Source organism: Prosopis cineraria, unplaced genomic scaffold (genome assembly GCF_029017545.1).
Source record: "Prosopis cineraria cultivar Desert tree isolate PC_DT_omini unplaced genomic scaffold, ASM2901754v1 PC2, whole genome shotgun sequence".
Taxonomy (NCBI): Eukaryota; Viridiplantae; Streptophyta; class Magnoliopsida; order Fabales; family Fabaceae; genus Prosopis; species Prosopis cineraria.
Genome location: NW_026555333.1, coordinates 33,456,878 through 33,471,605, shown reverse-complemented (window position 1 = coordinate 33,471,605; position 14,728 = coordinate 33,456,878). Strand labels below are relative to the sequence as shown.

The window sequence follows — 14,728 nt, the reverse complement described above, 5'->3', positions numbered from 1 at the left end:
CCCATAGCTGGAGGTGTAATAGGTCCACAAATATCAGTATAGATTAAGTCTAAGCTATTTTTAAACCTCTTTGCCCCTTTGATTCTAGCTCTAGCAGGGAATTTTTTCTTTACATAATCAACATAAGTCTCAAAATCTAAAAAATCAAGGTTTTGTAAGGCACCTTACTCGGCCATGCACTCCAACCTCTTTCTAGAGATATGATCCAAACGACGATGCCATAACATAGAGGAATTATCATTGGGCCTTTGACATTTATGCCCAATTGCAGCATTAATATAGAGATTAGGAAGTTCAAGTAATCAATCATTCAATCGAGAAAAACCATATATCAAGGAAGCATAACCAACATTAATGAAATCAAAACAAATATCAATTTTCCTATTTCCTTAAAAGAATGACTAGCCATAAATATCCAATACAGAAGTTGAAATTAAATTCCTTTTCGCAAAAAGTACATAAACAACATTGTTCAAATTTAAAACATGACTAGAATTTAAATACAAAGAAATACTTCCGATGCATTCAACTAATGCTTTGCTCCTTGCTATGCCAAAAACTAACCTTTGTGCCTCACTTAGAACCTTCTAGTTTCTTAGCCCCTATAGAGAATTCACAACATGTACAATGACACCAAAATCCAGCCACCATAAGTCAAAGAAAGTTTCAATAGTGTTAGACTCAAAACAAACTAGACTTAGAGGAGTAGTTTGAAGAATTATACCTTCACTTTCTTGTTTGTTCTTCAATTTGAAGCAATTAGCTTTAATGTGACCTGGTTTCTTGCAATAATAGTATAAACCCTTAAAGGGTTTCTTCCTCAGCTTCTTACTCTTATCACCATCCTTCTTAAAACTTAGATTATTAGGCTTTAGGGCCTCATGCTTCTTCCCTTTTTTCTTATATAACCCTCCAGATTTGCTGCTAGAGTCATGAGAAACATAGTTTACTGAGTGAGAAGGATTCTTCTTTATAGCTTCCTCTTCTTGAGTGACTATTGATATCATCTGGTCAATAAACCATTCAGCTTCTTGTGAGCTGTATGAAGTCCTCAAGAATGTGTACTCTGATGGCAGTGATTGAAGAACACAGTAAACTAAGGTACTTTTAGCCAAGTCAATTCCACATGATTTAAACTTGTTATAGTAATGAACAAGTTTTAGAATATGCTTCCTGACACTAAAAACTCTATCATATCGAGTATTTTCAAGAAGTAATAAATAATAGTTCTTTGAGTCTTGTCAAGCTTCTTGTATTTATTACCAATAGCTTTCAAGTATTCCACTGTAGTATCCTTTTCAGGAATGCTGTCCCAAATTTCTTTTTCAATTGTGTACTTGATGATCGCTAGACAGATTCGGTTAGACTTACTGCATTGTTTATGGAAGGCCATTTCAGAAGCACTAGACTCAAAAAAGAGATCCGCAGGCTTGGATTCTCTCAGAGCTAAATCTTTCTCAGAAATGGTAAGATACATATTCAGGGACTCTTTGCAATCATCATAGTTAGTCCCATTGAAAGCCTTCACAAAGGATAGTTGCACAAAAACAGAAACTGAAATCAAAAAATAGAAAATGAGAAATATTAATTATGCGTGCACAACATGATTATAAAAGAATTTTTCAATAAGTGATTATCAATTATGCAACTATAATTATGCACCAAGAAGGCTTAAATACCATAAAGATTTAGCTCATATAAAAGTCCATACAAAATAATGCATTAAACATTTGTATACCTATAGGGTACAGCAAATAACCTATAGGAAACTCAAATTTTGGAAGCTCAAATTTTGGGAGGGTGTACTGAAAGCCTTGCATATGAAACTCAACTCACTTAGCTTTTGTAACTCTAATTCCTTTGAAGTCAAGTCTTCTGGGAACAAATATGGGAGTTGATCAAGCAGTTAACTGCCGTTGTTCTTATGAGTCTCTGCTTCCTCCTATAGAAAGCACAAATGAAGCTCATTAATGAAGTAACAAAAGAAGGGGAGCCTAAACACATTTAACAAATTAAATAAATGATTAATTTTGACCATCTATATTCATTGTTCAGGTGTTTAATACTGGGTAGAAGTGGTTCAAGGCTCTAACATGTTACAATAAGTGTTCAAACACCATTCATTTTTATTTTTATTTTTACCGTCCATACATGCATGAAGAATGCAACTTACCTTTGTCTTTATTCTAGTGTATATTCTCCCAATTGCCCCCATGATTGAAGAAAATCTTGGCATTGTTCCATACTAATTCGTTCAAGGTTCATAGCGTATAACTTGAATCCATTGCAGATATCAACAAGACTTGGCAATTTCGACAGATATATGCCTCTCAAGTTTGGAAGCGCGATTTCATTGACATAGTCACTGCTGGCTTTACTGCTACGTCCAAACAGCTCCTTTAACTTTATACATGAGAATATCTCTATTGCCCACTAACAGTTGCATGCTTCTTAGAATTATCGGGGAGAAAATAGTCCTTAAATTGTTGCATCCACTCACTCTGAATTCTCTAAGATTTTGGAGGCTCAGTGTTCCCGTCAAACCACTCCAAACATACTTCAGCTCAGGCAAATTATTCAATGTCAGAGTGTCTAAGGGTGAGATTAATTTGTTTTTGGAATTTGTTTTCGTACAAATAAATATTATGTCTTTTGTACCACCTTGATTCACCTCAAGTTTCTCTAAATTGAGAAATGATGATAGAACTGAAACCTCACTGTATGCCTTGTGGCCCTGCAATTAAAACATTTAGCAAATCAAAATAAGATAGCCACCTTAGTTTTTTGCATTATTTTCATAGATATTATAAACACAACAATGAAAGTTCTATCAAATAATAGAAGACACAAGGAAATACATACCATATTTATATTTGAAACAACCATGATGTTAACACATGAAGCTTGGAATTTGGGACACCCCACCCAATAAAATTCTCTCAAAGATGGGCAACTTGAATGATAGTTTTTCGGTAAAATGCTGAGCAAATTTTTCAAGTACTTAGTTTGAGTAATTTTAGAAAAGGAAGCTTGATCTGAACCTCTTGATGATTATCCTCATATTGACCAAAAGCATATTTTGGTTGAGACATCCTTTCAATACACACCTCCTCCAACTGCACAAGGCCTTGAACACGAGAGTTTGAGAATACATATTCTAACTTGTCACAATTAGAGATGGTCAAACTTTTCAATTGTGAGAACACTGGATGTGCATTGTTTGAAGTTGAAATTATTTCATTGCTGATACCACCATCCTCGTCTGTTATATTCTTCAGTTCACCACAACTTACTGTAGTTACCTTTTGTAACCATAGCATAGCTTCGACAACACACTTTAGGAAGAGTGATGTCAACATAGGACAATTAGATACATGCAATTCTTGCAATTTCTCAAAGAAGAAAAGTAAAGGTGGACGGCGCCAAACTTCTTTCAAATTGGTCAAAGACTACAATATTAGCTTGATTACCTTTGGAAACAAAGTTTCTCCTTAAAACAAATCAACATTATGAGAAGTTGCATCTACAATGCATTCTAAATTTGAATCAGAACCAAGGCACACAAGCTAATCAACTCATTCATCCTTCCTACACCTTGAACAATGTCTGGTACAATATTTTTTAAATCTACTCCATCAAGACTATCTAAGCAAATACATTAGTAATTTTTTTAAGTTAAGTTAATGAATTCCCAAGTTGCGTTAGTGAATCTCACATCACAAATTACATTTTTTTTTTATCACAATTAAGGACCATAGTCCTTAACTAGGATTTCAAAATTTCACAGTCCATAATTGAAATTAATATTCTTAGAAGGTCCTTAATTGTCATTCTCCCAAAAAAACTAATAGATTAGGCAAAAGAATGGAATGAAGACTCAAAAAGAAACCCCTCTTGTCTATCTCTCCTTCCCTCCCTTCGACAATAAAACATGAATAAGTGTGAACATAAGATGGAAGCAAAAGTATAAAACCTTACATAACAGAACACTTGATAAATTAAAATTTTAGAAATTTGACTTTACACTTTTCTTTTCGACTTTAGCCCACCTTATTTGAAGTTCACTTGCTTGAGATGGATAACCTTTTTTCCTTTCTTGCAAAAGCAAAATTGTCAGATGAAAGCTATGTAGAGGCAGTAGTTCTAAAAGGCCTAATATGAGTAGGTTCGCAGCATTCGTGGCAATAAATTTTAGAGGACAGCTAAGAGCTCTTTTCACAATATCTGTGACATGCTATAACAACAATTTAAGAAAATTGTTGGACACATACTTAATACTTAGTTAAGAAAATTCAAGGTACTAACTGCTATGACAACAACAATATACTCATTGTTGAGTTTGGATTATCAAAGGCAAAATGCAGCTTTACTCTACTCTATTGGGCAGAGTATTCTGTTAAGATTGCATAGTACCAACAAAATCAACATCCATTTACTTGGACGCAGCTTCTTCCTTCTTCTCAGACAAGTACCTAAATATGCAACAAACGTGTATAAAAATTTAGTTCCCTTAGTTCCAGTTGCATTGGGCTTTAGTTGAGCAAAAGCTGAAAAACTTTTCCTTAAATGCAAATGTGATGGCACATTAGCTGGAGGCAAAAAGGTAAACTAATACACTTCAAAAGTTGTCTGACAACAATAAATATTAAAAAAGCATTGTCATTAGTATCATAGGTTCAATCAGCAGTTTAAGTTTTGATTAAGGCCCCTAAGTTCATGAATACCTTTATCAGCACCGCATCCACTGATTGAAGGCATCTATCCAAGTTCTTTAACTGTGTCCAATGTTTTCCTTAGAGGTTGCTAATGAACCAAACTCTGCAGCAAGGAAATTTTATTTGAGAGCAAAAGTGTTTAACTAACACATTTCAAAAGTTGATTGACAGAGCAATAAATATTAAAAAAGCACTATCATTAGTATCTCGGGTTCAATCAGCAGTTTAACATTTTGACAAGGCTGCATTACTTTAACTTTTACCTTACAGAATTAAATTTAAGTCTAAAAACTTCTATTACTTATGCAGGAGCATTACAGTATTATATATTAAAGGGTTCTTAGAGAAAATAATTTTTTAGCATCGAATTAGGCAAAAAACAGCCGTTGACAACTTGTCCCAAGGCTCTTAAATAATAATAGCTCAGGTTAAGTGGTTGGAAATGATAAATCTCTTTCTTGCATTCTTTTCTAATTTGCCTCTTCTTATAAGAATTCCACATATGGAAAAAAATTAGATCTGAAAACAATAAGTCTTTTCAGAAGTAGTGACCCGTAGTTTCTATTTTACAATTGAATAGGTGCTAAGCCTTTGTCTTTTATGGGGTCATTGAAAATGGTGGCTCCTTTTTCGTTTCATCAGCCTTAAGAGGAGGCATTGAGAAAAGTTAAAAGCAGCTGCAACCTATGAAAGAAACAAAAATGAACATATGTAGTCTGAATTAAAACAACTTAGGGTCTGTTTGGTATGCTTGAATTGAGGAGGATGGAAATGGAATTGATGGTGGAAATGAAATTTTGGCTTGTTTGGTATGATGTAAATCAATTCAATATGGAAGCCATTTCCATCAAAAATAATGGAATTGATTTCCATCATAATATTTGAGTTTTAGAATTCCATGCTTTCTTTTTTATTTTTTACCCTTCTAATCTCATCTTCTTCCTATCGCTTGCTTCTCAGAAATTGTAGGTTATCTTCTCCCCCACAGCTGGTGAACATCTGAACACCGTCAACCTCCAGCAACCAGCACCGATGACGTCTAGCTCTGAGACAGTGACAGCAACCTCCACCACTGTCTTGCCCTTTATCTTCGATTCAACAATAACAGATAAGGTCGCATTCTGACTTGCTATCTGCTCCCCTTTTTGCTGGACGGGAAGATGCAAATCGCAAAGATAGTCCAAGATATTCTCTTTCTTTGTGGCTGAAGCAGGATCTTGGCCTTTGATTTTTTGCCTCTTTGATTTTTCTTTCCAAATCTGTTGCCTTGCTCTTTTTTTTTAAGTTTTGATGCTTACAAAGTCAATCTTGCATATATTCAAACTCTTTTTTTTTATGTTTAGCTTTGTCATTTCTTCCAAGGATATTGTTTTCTGAAGACGATCCAGGATCCCTTATTTTTCTAGTTTTGTTTCATTTTTGATCTATTCTATTGGTGATATGGGTTTTTGCAAGTAGTTTTTCAATAAGGATATTTTGGTCTTTTCAATAAATTTTATACCAAAATTTTATATACATACCTAACATATTTTTAAACCTCATTTCCATTTCCATTTCAATATCAATCTCCATATCCATTTCCATTTTCATTTTCATCAAAATCAGTTTCAACATACCAAATGGGGCATTAGGAATTCATAGCTCATGATTTGTCTAGTCATAGTTGACCCTACAGCTGAGAACAAACTAATTAGGCACTTCCATTTAGCTTTTAGTTTTCTTGGAAGAATCTCTACTGAAGACCTATCAGCCGGCCTGTCATGTTCTTTGATGAAGCTTTTATCACAAATAAGGTCAAGTTATAGAGAGTTTCAAAATAAAGATCAGCCGCAGTCTGGACTAATACAGCTTTTCTGACATGGGTATAACACATTTTACCATGTTGCATAAAATTGAGATGTATAAATAATCTACTTTACCTTGTAGATGCATGCATCTATCCTGATTGAGGAGTAGGTCAACATTAAATATTCACAAGATCGAAGGCAAAATATTAGAAATATACAATGGGGATGTTAACGTTTGCACTTTATTCAAGTTCCTTATTCTCTTTGAAGACACACTTACTTATTTAACATGTAAACAGGATTCTAGGATTATTCATGTTGGCGTGTATGCATTCTTTATCTTATTTTTGATAGAGGATACGTGTCTAACATGCCTTCCAGGTGTCGTGTGGCCAAATTAAGAAATATAGAAGTTCAAGGGGAAGTTTTGAAGAAATTGCAAGAGTAAGTGGCTTGTTATTCATTCAAATATATAAAACAAAATAATGTAACAATAAAAGTTAACCTTTTATATTGACGGTGGGAAAAAATCTAAATAAGGAAAATATGAAATGACTTCAATCTTTTTTACAGAGAGACTAAAGTACCTGTTCAGCTGTCATGATTATACTGCTTGGCCATCACATGAAGAGGACCTGACATCCAAATACAGCTATGAATTGTATTTGGATCTAGTTGCATCCTAATCAGACCATGGATTAATTTGCACAACAAAAAACATGCAACTTGAAACTAACTTGCTATCCTAAATTATTATTACCATTTATTCACTAATCAATAATCTAAAATATTCAAAAGTCTTTTGCTGGATTTATACCTGTCCATTTTAGATCGGTGTTTTGTTAGTCAATGTTTAATTTTTCCTCCGGTTAAAAAATATATTCAAAAATCTTATCTGATTTAGTAAATAACTATTAACATTATTGTTAGTCCTCATGTAATAGATAACTTGCTAGCCTAAATAACTATTATCATAATTTCACTATTTAATAATCTAAAATACCATTAAATTCTCATCAACTTTAGCAAATAAATATTAGCATTTTTTTGATCTTGCTCTGCCATTAGAGATGTTTATGCATTGCCTTTTTATATACTAACATTGCATTTTAATGTGTTTTACAGATTGTTATGATAGTGGATGCGATGCCTAGGCTTTAGTTTGCATGGTTTCTTTTAAAAAAAGAATAGTTACTTTATATTCTTGGATGTGACTGGTTAGGCGCAGGTTCAATAGATAGTCTGAATCAAAGCTCTCTCTCATGTATTTTTTCTCCTATACATTTTATTTTCCTTCATCAGTCTTTCTGCTACCATTGCACATTTCTCTGCAGAGTTATAGGGCAGGTGAAGAAACAATGATGCCTAAATTCAGACTGCTAATTATCTTCTATGTAGTTGTCACTTATCCAAATTCTATAGCCAAAAGGATAAGGAAAAGAACAGGTTCAATCAAAATTTTAATCGAGTACTATTATTTCTTTAAGCAATTTTAGCATGAGCCTTTCAATCACTAATTTTGATATCTCTTTCATATAGAAAGTAGAATCCAAGATTGAAATTTGTTCACCTTTACCTATGTTATCCATTTAAGAACAAAAAGTATATGAAGCTGAAGTGCAGTTAATGAAGGAGTAGAGAAGAAGAGTCCAAACTGCAATGAAAGAGATAAAGGAAGGAAAATAAAAAAGTAAATCACCAAGCTTGGACATACCTCATAAAAGATGCAGCAAAAGGAAGGGGGAGATTCAAGCAAATTGATACTCACCAAACCCTCATTTCCTTCTCAGGGTAGATATGAAGTCACCAAAAGCACATCTACTTACTCCCAGATGTCGTTCGACAGGCATGAAAAATGGAGGGTGATGAATAGAGGACGCAAAGAACAGGGAGGAAAGACGTGAAGAGCGATGCAAGCAGATCTGACAACACCCCAAGTGAGAAAAGAGAAACCCATAACCAGATCTAAAACTTAATCATCCTTGGCGGTTTCGATAGAGAAGAAGAAGATGAAGAGGAGGAGGAAACTGGCTATGATGAACGGCAATGGTGATGTTCCTATTTTGGATCGTTTCTCGAAAGAGGAGAGAGGCAAAGCGCGGAGAAAAGAAATGGGAAAAGAGTAACTGCAATTTTGATTTCTTAGAAAAGCAGCCACACAGTCATGTCTCAGAAATTTGAAACTTAAGAGGGGGCAAAAGCGCAGTCCCATATTAAAAAGGAAGCCTCGTATAATGCATAAAGCCCAATACTTGAGCCTACACTTTATTTCAAGACTGTACTGTTCCTATAAACAGTAATATGTGAGAGAAGCTGATGACAAGCCACAAAATGAAATGGGTTGAATGGTTTTCTTTTAAAAAAATATTAATCATATAGTCTTTATAATTTTAATCTAATTATAACTCACTTCTTCAACTTTAATTTATTATAAATTAATTTTTAAAATTTTAACTTAATTATAAATTAATTCCTAAACTTTATTTCTTGTAATTTAATTCTTAAAGTTTCAACTTCTTAAATATCAATCCCTATCTTTTAAAAGTTAGAATTATAAAAATTAAAAATATTTTAAAATTTTAATATTTACAAATAATAAAAGAGTTTAGTAATCTAAGATATTAGTAATAAATTTTAAAATATTTTTAATCTTTATATTTTTATTTTTAAAAGACAAGGACCAACATTTAAGAGGTTGAAATTTTATGGACTAAATTATAAAAAAAAAAAGTTTAGGGACTGATTTGTGATCGAGTCAAAATTTTAAAAATTGAGTTATAACTAAGTTAAAACTATAAGGATTAAATGATTAATTTTTTATTTTCTTTTTTATGATATATTGATATTGATATATAAAGACATACTACTTTAGTTCTATTTATAAGTCACTTCCAATATATTTTATTAATACTAAGAAAAGCTTCAAAACTCATTAACTTTGTCTTTAATTTTAAGAAATTATCACCTTTGCCCCTATTAAATATACATATTTTAATAATATATTTTCTCTTTCTAATATTCAATGGAAAGCAAAATAAAAAATTTATAATGAAAATTTAATAACATGACTTATAAATAAGATAAAAAAAAATTTCTCTACTTTATAAATAGTGCCAAAGAAAGTGTAAAGAGGAAGGAGGAAAAAGGACATAAGGCCCACACTTTTTAAAAGAAAAACACACACACCCCCTATTTGTTGGGAAGAGAGTGTCTCTATTTTCCTTCCTTTCATTTCTCTCCCATCACCCTTGAATTAAAACTTTTTAATAGTTTAGATTTAATTTTTTATAAAATTATTATTTTAATTTTATATAAAATATATAAATAAAATGTTATAGTTTTAAATGATTTAGATTAAAATTTAATAATTTAAATTTATTTATATAAATTTGTTTAAAATAAAATAATAATTTTATCAAAGCTTCAACTTGAACCATTAAATTTTTTATTCAAGGGTGATGGGAGAGAAATGGAGACACTCTCTTCCCCTATTTCTTTTCATTTTTCCCTTCCTTTTCTCATCTCTCTATGTGTGCCATAGAAGCTCGAGAAAATAGAGCTTCCTTGAGAACGATGAAAGGAAACTGATTCAAGCTTTATAATAAAATATTTTGAATAAAGATTTAAGCTTTTTAAGATTATATAAGTGCTTTAAAAAAATTTCTTAATCATTTAGCTTCTTTAGTTTCTAATTTTGTAATGGTGAAAATTTTAAGATTTGAAAGAGAGACAAATTTATGATGAATAAATGTGATTGTTAATGTTGTTAATAGTATAATAAATATTTTAGGATATAAATTTATTGATATGATTTAAATTTGAGACATATAAGTTAAACTTTAAACTCCTATGATTAGATTTTTGTTAAATATAAAAATATATGTTAATTTATTGATGTTTAGATAATTATTTGGAATGATGAATAGATTATTATGATTATAAAATGATGATTTTAGACTTGAGACTAAAATTTTAATTTTTTATTATTTTTATGTGTGAATTTATAAAATAAAAAAGAAAATTTTAATAATAGAAATTAGTTTAGAGGTTCATTTAAGCTTGTTAGTATTTAGTAATAATTAAAAGAGAAATTAAAAATTTTACTTAAGGGTACTAACTGGTGATTTAAAACTCAGACTAGATTAGATGGTCAGATCGATCCAACCACCTCATCAGCTCATTTTTTAGCTTTGGACCATTCAAAGAGTTAGATCGGGTTAAGCTGTTTAGAATAGAATTTTGAGCCGTGAACCAAATTTCAACCCAACATTGGAGTCTATTGAAGGAAACCGGACAGCCAAAAAACAAAAAGGAGAAAAGGAGAAGGAAAACTAAATGGAAAGAATGAAAGAATGAAAAAGAAAAAAAAAAACACATATTTTTTAACGAAGAAAAAAAAAACTTACTATGGATCTATAATGGAAAAGGGCAATGATAAACAAAGAACAAAAATCTTGTAAGAATATTAATATTAAGTTAGAATTTTTTAATATCAATATTTTTAAATTTTAATATTCCTTTTATCATGTTTTAATATTAAAATTTTTAATTTAATGTTAATATTTTTATAATTTCTTTACTGATCATTCTTTTAGGAAAAAATGATAAGAGAAAGAGAACGAAGCTAAACAGAGAAGATGAGGAGGGAAGACGAGGAGGCTAGATAACGGCAGAAGAAACATTGGAATAATGAATATGATGAAAGAGGGGATTTTAACTTTTCAGAGGCAGGATTGAAAGCTGTGATGATGGGAGGCTGAAATTTTGCCTTTGGTCAGTTGGTCAGAGCACGTGTCTTTGTTATCTTGTTCAAGATTCAAATTTCAAATGAAATAAATATATTATCATAATAAATACATGACAAATAATTAATTGGGGATATTTTGAATGGACATGTTTACTTATTTTTATATAAAAAATAACGTTATATAAATGACTAAATTGGTCGAATATATTATTTTATCTTTTAAAAAGTTAAAAAAGTTAATTACAATAATTTAATTATAATTAATTGAATCATAGTATGAAATTAAACTATTTGTTTTTTTAGGAAATTATTTAACCATTCAATATTTAATTTCTTATAGATATTATATATGCATATAATATTATTTTATATTTAATAATTATGTTACCTGTTTGACCTTTAATTTAACCGGTTGAACCATAAAAATCATAACCCGTTAATATTTTTAGTTCAATATCTAGTTTGACTTTTAAAACATTAGTACTAACTTTAAGTTTGTATTAATAAAAATATTAAAAATTATGTTATATTCTCTAATTCTATTATTAAAATTATTTTATTAGTTTCAATAATTGAACGTAATATTTATAAATAATATGTTATGTGTAAATTGTATTGTTGATAAAGATCGTGATAGAGGAGAAATTGTTAGGGATAGTTTATTGAAAAGACCACGAGATAACCATACTTTAATTTATAATTAGTGTTGCTTCATATTAATTGTGTTATTATTGAGAAAATTGTGCATTTTTGTTGAAAATTATTTTGTTATGTTTTTGGAAAAAGTAAAATTCTGAAATTGTATTTTGAAGTACTTTTGTCAAGTGGGATGTCATATTATAATATTGTTAAAATGAGAAGATTGTGAATATTTTAATGTTGTGTAATCATACAATGTTGATATGTAATTGTTTGATTCTTGTGGGAGACATTGGGAGACTTCTTCTCATTATTATATTTTTGTGCCACATGATACGTCCCTATTGGAGCTCGATAGATGGCTTATAAGAACTCAGGCTAATCTACCTTTGGCAAGATAATTTAATACTAAGTGAGGGCTACAGATCAAGGTTAATTGAGGAAGATAAGGATGGTTGTTTGTTATGCATTACAATATTTCTTGTATTTTTATTGGAATTATATGATTGTTGTTTTCCTACTTAGCAAGTACACATTTAGCTATTTATATATATTATCATAAATTGACATTGGTTATTGAGATTTTTGAGTCTCATTGTATGGTTAACAATTTTTAGGAGAGGAGCCACGAGTGACATGTGGAGGAACCTCTGAGGCTTAGTAGTGTAATTCTATTGTCTCTTTTGAGTATTTTATGCATTTATAATTTTTAATATGTTGTATTGCCAATGCTAGGATTTTTTATTTAGTAACAATTATATGAATGTAATAATATAATCATGCCTTTCAAACTGCTTCTGCTTTCAGTACATTTTGGATGACTGTAACCTTGATGTTTGGTCTATTTTGGATGGTTTGAAATGATATAATTATAAGATCATATCACTAGCTTATTTTGAAAATTGATTAAATTGTTTATTTTGATTGTTGGTTTATGGTTTGCACTTGTTGGGAGCATAATATTGGAAAGATGTGATTTTAGCCTAATGACATGTAAGAGGTTAAAAATTTACTTGAACTATTGTATTGTGCAAAACTTGAGTCAATTGTTAACTGCTTTTATATTTGATTTATTGATATAAATTATGTTAGGTGATTATAACTTTACTATAGTTTTAGATATTAGTAGTATCAAAAATGGTTTTGTTTTATTTTGGAAAGATTGATCGGTAGTTATAAGATTTTTAAATGTATAACTATTTTTATTTTTCCTAATCTATTGTGTTTATCATGTTTTCAATTTTAAAAAGGATTTAGTAGTATCAAAAATGGTTTTGTTTTATTTTGAAAAGATTGATCAGTGGTTATAAAATTTTTAAATGTATAACTATTTTTATTTTTCCTAATCTATTATTTTTCCTAATCAGAAGTTCCCTGATTCTGCTATTAAATGACAGCATAATCTGCTTTCAAGAAAATGTGCAACATGTCGTGGTGCATTGGCGCCTGAGCCACGGCACCTGGCATAGAGAACAACACTCTACGGCGTGGCGTGCACAAGCCACAGTGCATTGCCCTGTTCTGGAACAAATAAGTTGTTTTTCAATTGTTTTTGATTTCTTTCATTTCTCTGAGGTATCCTATGATTTCCTAACTTGTTTTTACTCTAATATAAGATTTTATCATTGTTATAAAATCGGACCAAACTGGCTGGTCGAACTGGTTTAACTGTGAACCGGTGCCTAATCCAATCCGAAACACACACAAAACCGAACCCGAACAAGAACCAGCATCAAACTAGTGAACTGGCTAAAAATTGATGAATCAAACTGCAATTTCAACCAGACCGACTAAAAAAATATTTAAAAAAAAGCATCAAATTAAAATTAAAATTTACTAAAAAAATAAAAATATTAAAAAAACTAGACCAGGGCCCACAACTTTTGCAAGGTGTCACCCAAATGAAGCACTAAGCATGCGCCAACCTTTCCATTATATAAGCATCGGCGCCTCTTCCTCCGCAACATTTAGGCGATGTAGGGCTTATTTTCGTCAAAGACAAATGCAGTCCTAATGTCCCATCCCATATGTCTACATGTCTATTTGTTCTTTTAAAAAATTACCCCCTCATTTTTGTTAATTTTTCGTGTGAGGTCTTCATTCTTATTTTTTTTATGTGTGAACATCTTTTTTATTTTTGTTATTCTAACTATCTATCTATATTTTTTTTTCATATGATATCATTTTAATTCAATTATAACTTGCCTCGCAAAATTACTCAATGACCAACTTAAAAAATAAGCATGCATCCTTTCTATCTCTTTTTAAATTGATTCTTTTAACTTATTTCTTCATATGTAGACATCTTTTTTATCTATGTTCATGCACCAACTTATTTACATTTCTTTTTAAATAGATTTAGTTCTTATTTTCTTTAAAAAATGTGATAATCATCACCAAAAAATCAACAATGATTTTGAAGACCCAAAAAATATTAGAAATTTAATTTAAACTTTTCTATAATATTTAACTATACTAATTTAATTACAATCGGTTCAACCACGGTCTAACCCTGGTCAGACCATTAAATCGTGAACCAATGCCTCAATTGGTTCAATGACTGGCCTAGTTTTAATAACATTGGATTTTATAAATGGTTTAAACTCATTTTGGTTATGAAAACTTGGGATTCCTTGATTTTGAAATTTGAATCTTAGTAATCCTTGGTAAGTTAGACTCTTTATTACCATGATTTAATTGGTTAAGTATGCTTAGGAGAGGAGAATATTACACATTCCTTTGTGTCTGATGAATGTACTAAAAGATGTAAATTACCTGTGTGTACTTTAACTTTTGATGTGAAAATTTCTACTCCTATTGGTTTGATTTTAAAGACTGAT

At 30.7% G+C, this 14,728-nt stretch overlaps 1 long non-coding RNA gene across 7 annotated transcripts; it reads right to left on the bottom strand.

Moving 5' to 3' along the window:
* Positions 1–334: 334 nt before the first annotated feature.
* On the bottom strand, positions 335–8,660 carry LOC129303008 (uncharacterized). 7 transcript variants are annotated; one of them, XR_008591382.1, is made up of 9 exons: positions 8,217–8,660; positions 7,090–7,137; positions 4,725–4,818; positions 2,863–4,472; positions 2,174–2,734; positions 1,739–1,942; positions 1,372–1,554; positions 725–1,007; positions 335–602 (listed from the first exon to the last, which is right to left on the bottom strand). It is a non-coding gene; the product is annotated as an uncharacterized LOC129303008 (long non-coding RNA). The 7 variants fall into 7 exon arrangements; XR_008591381.1 differs by adding an exon at positions 8,073–8,156 and having other exon boundaries at positions 725–1,554; positions 8,271–8,660; XR_008591380.1 differs by adding an exon at positions 8,079–8,156 and having other exon boundaries at positions 725–1,554; positions 8,271–8,660.
* Between the last annotated feature and the right edge of the window lie 6,068 nt (positions 8,661–14,728).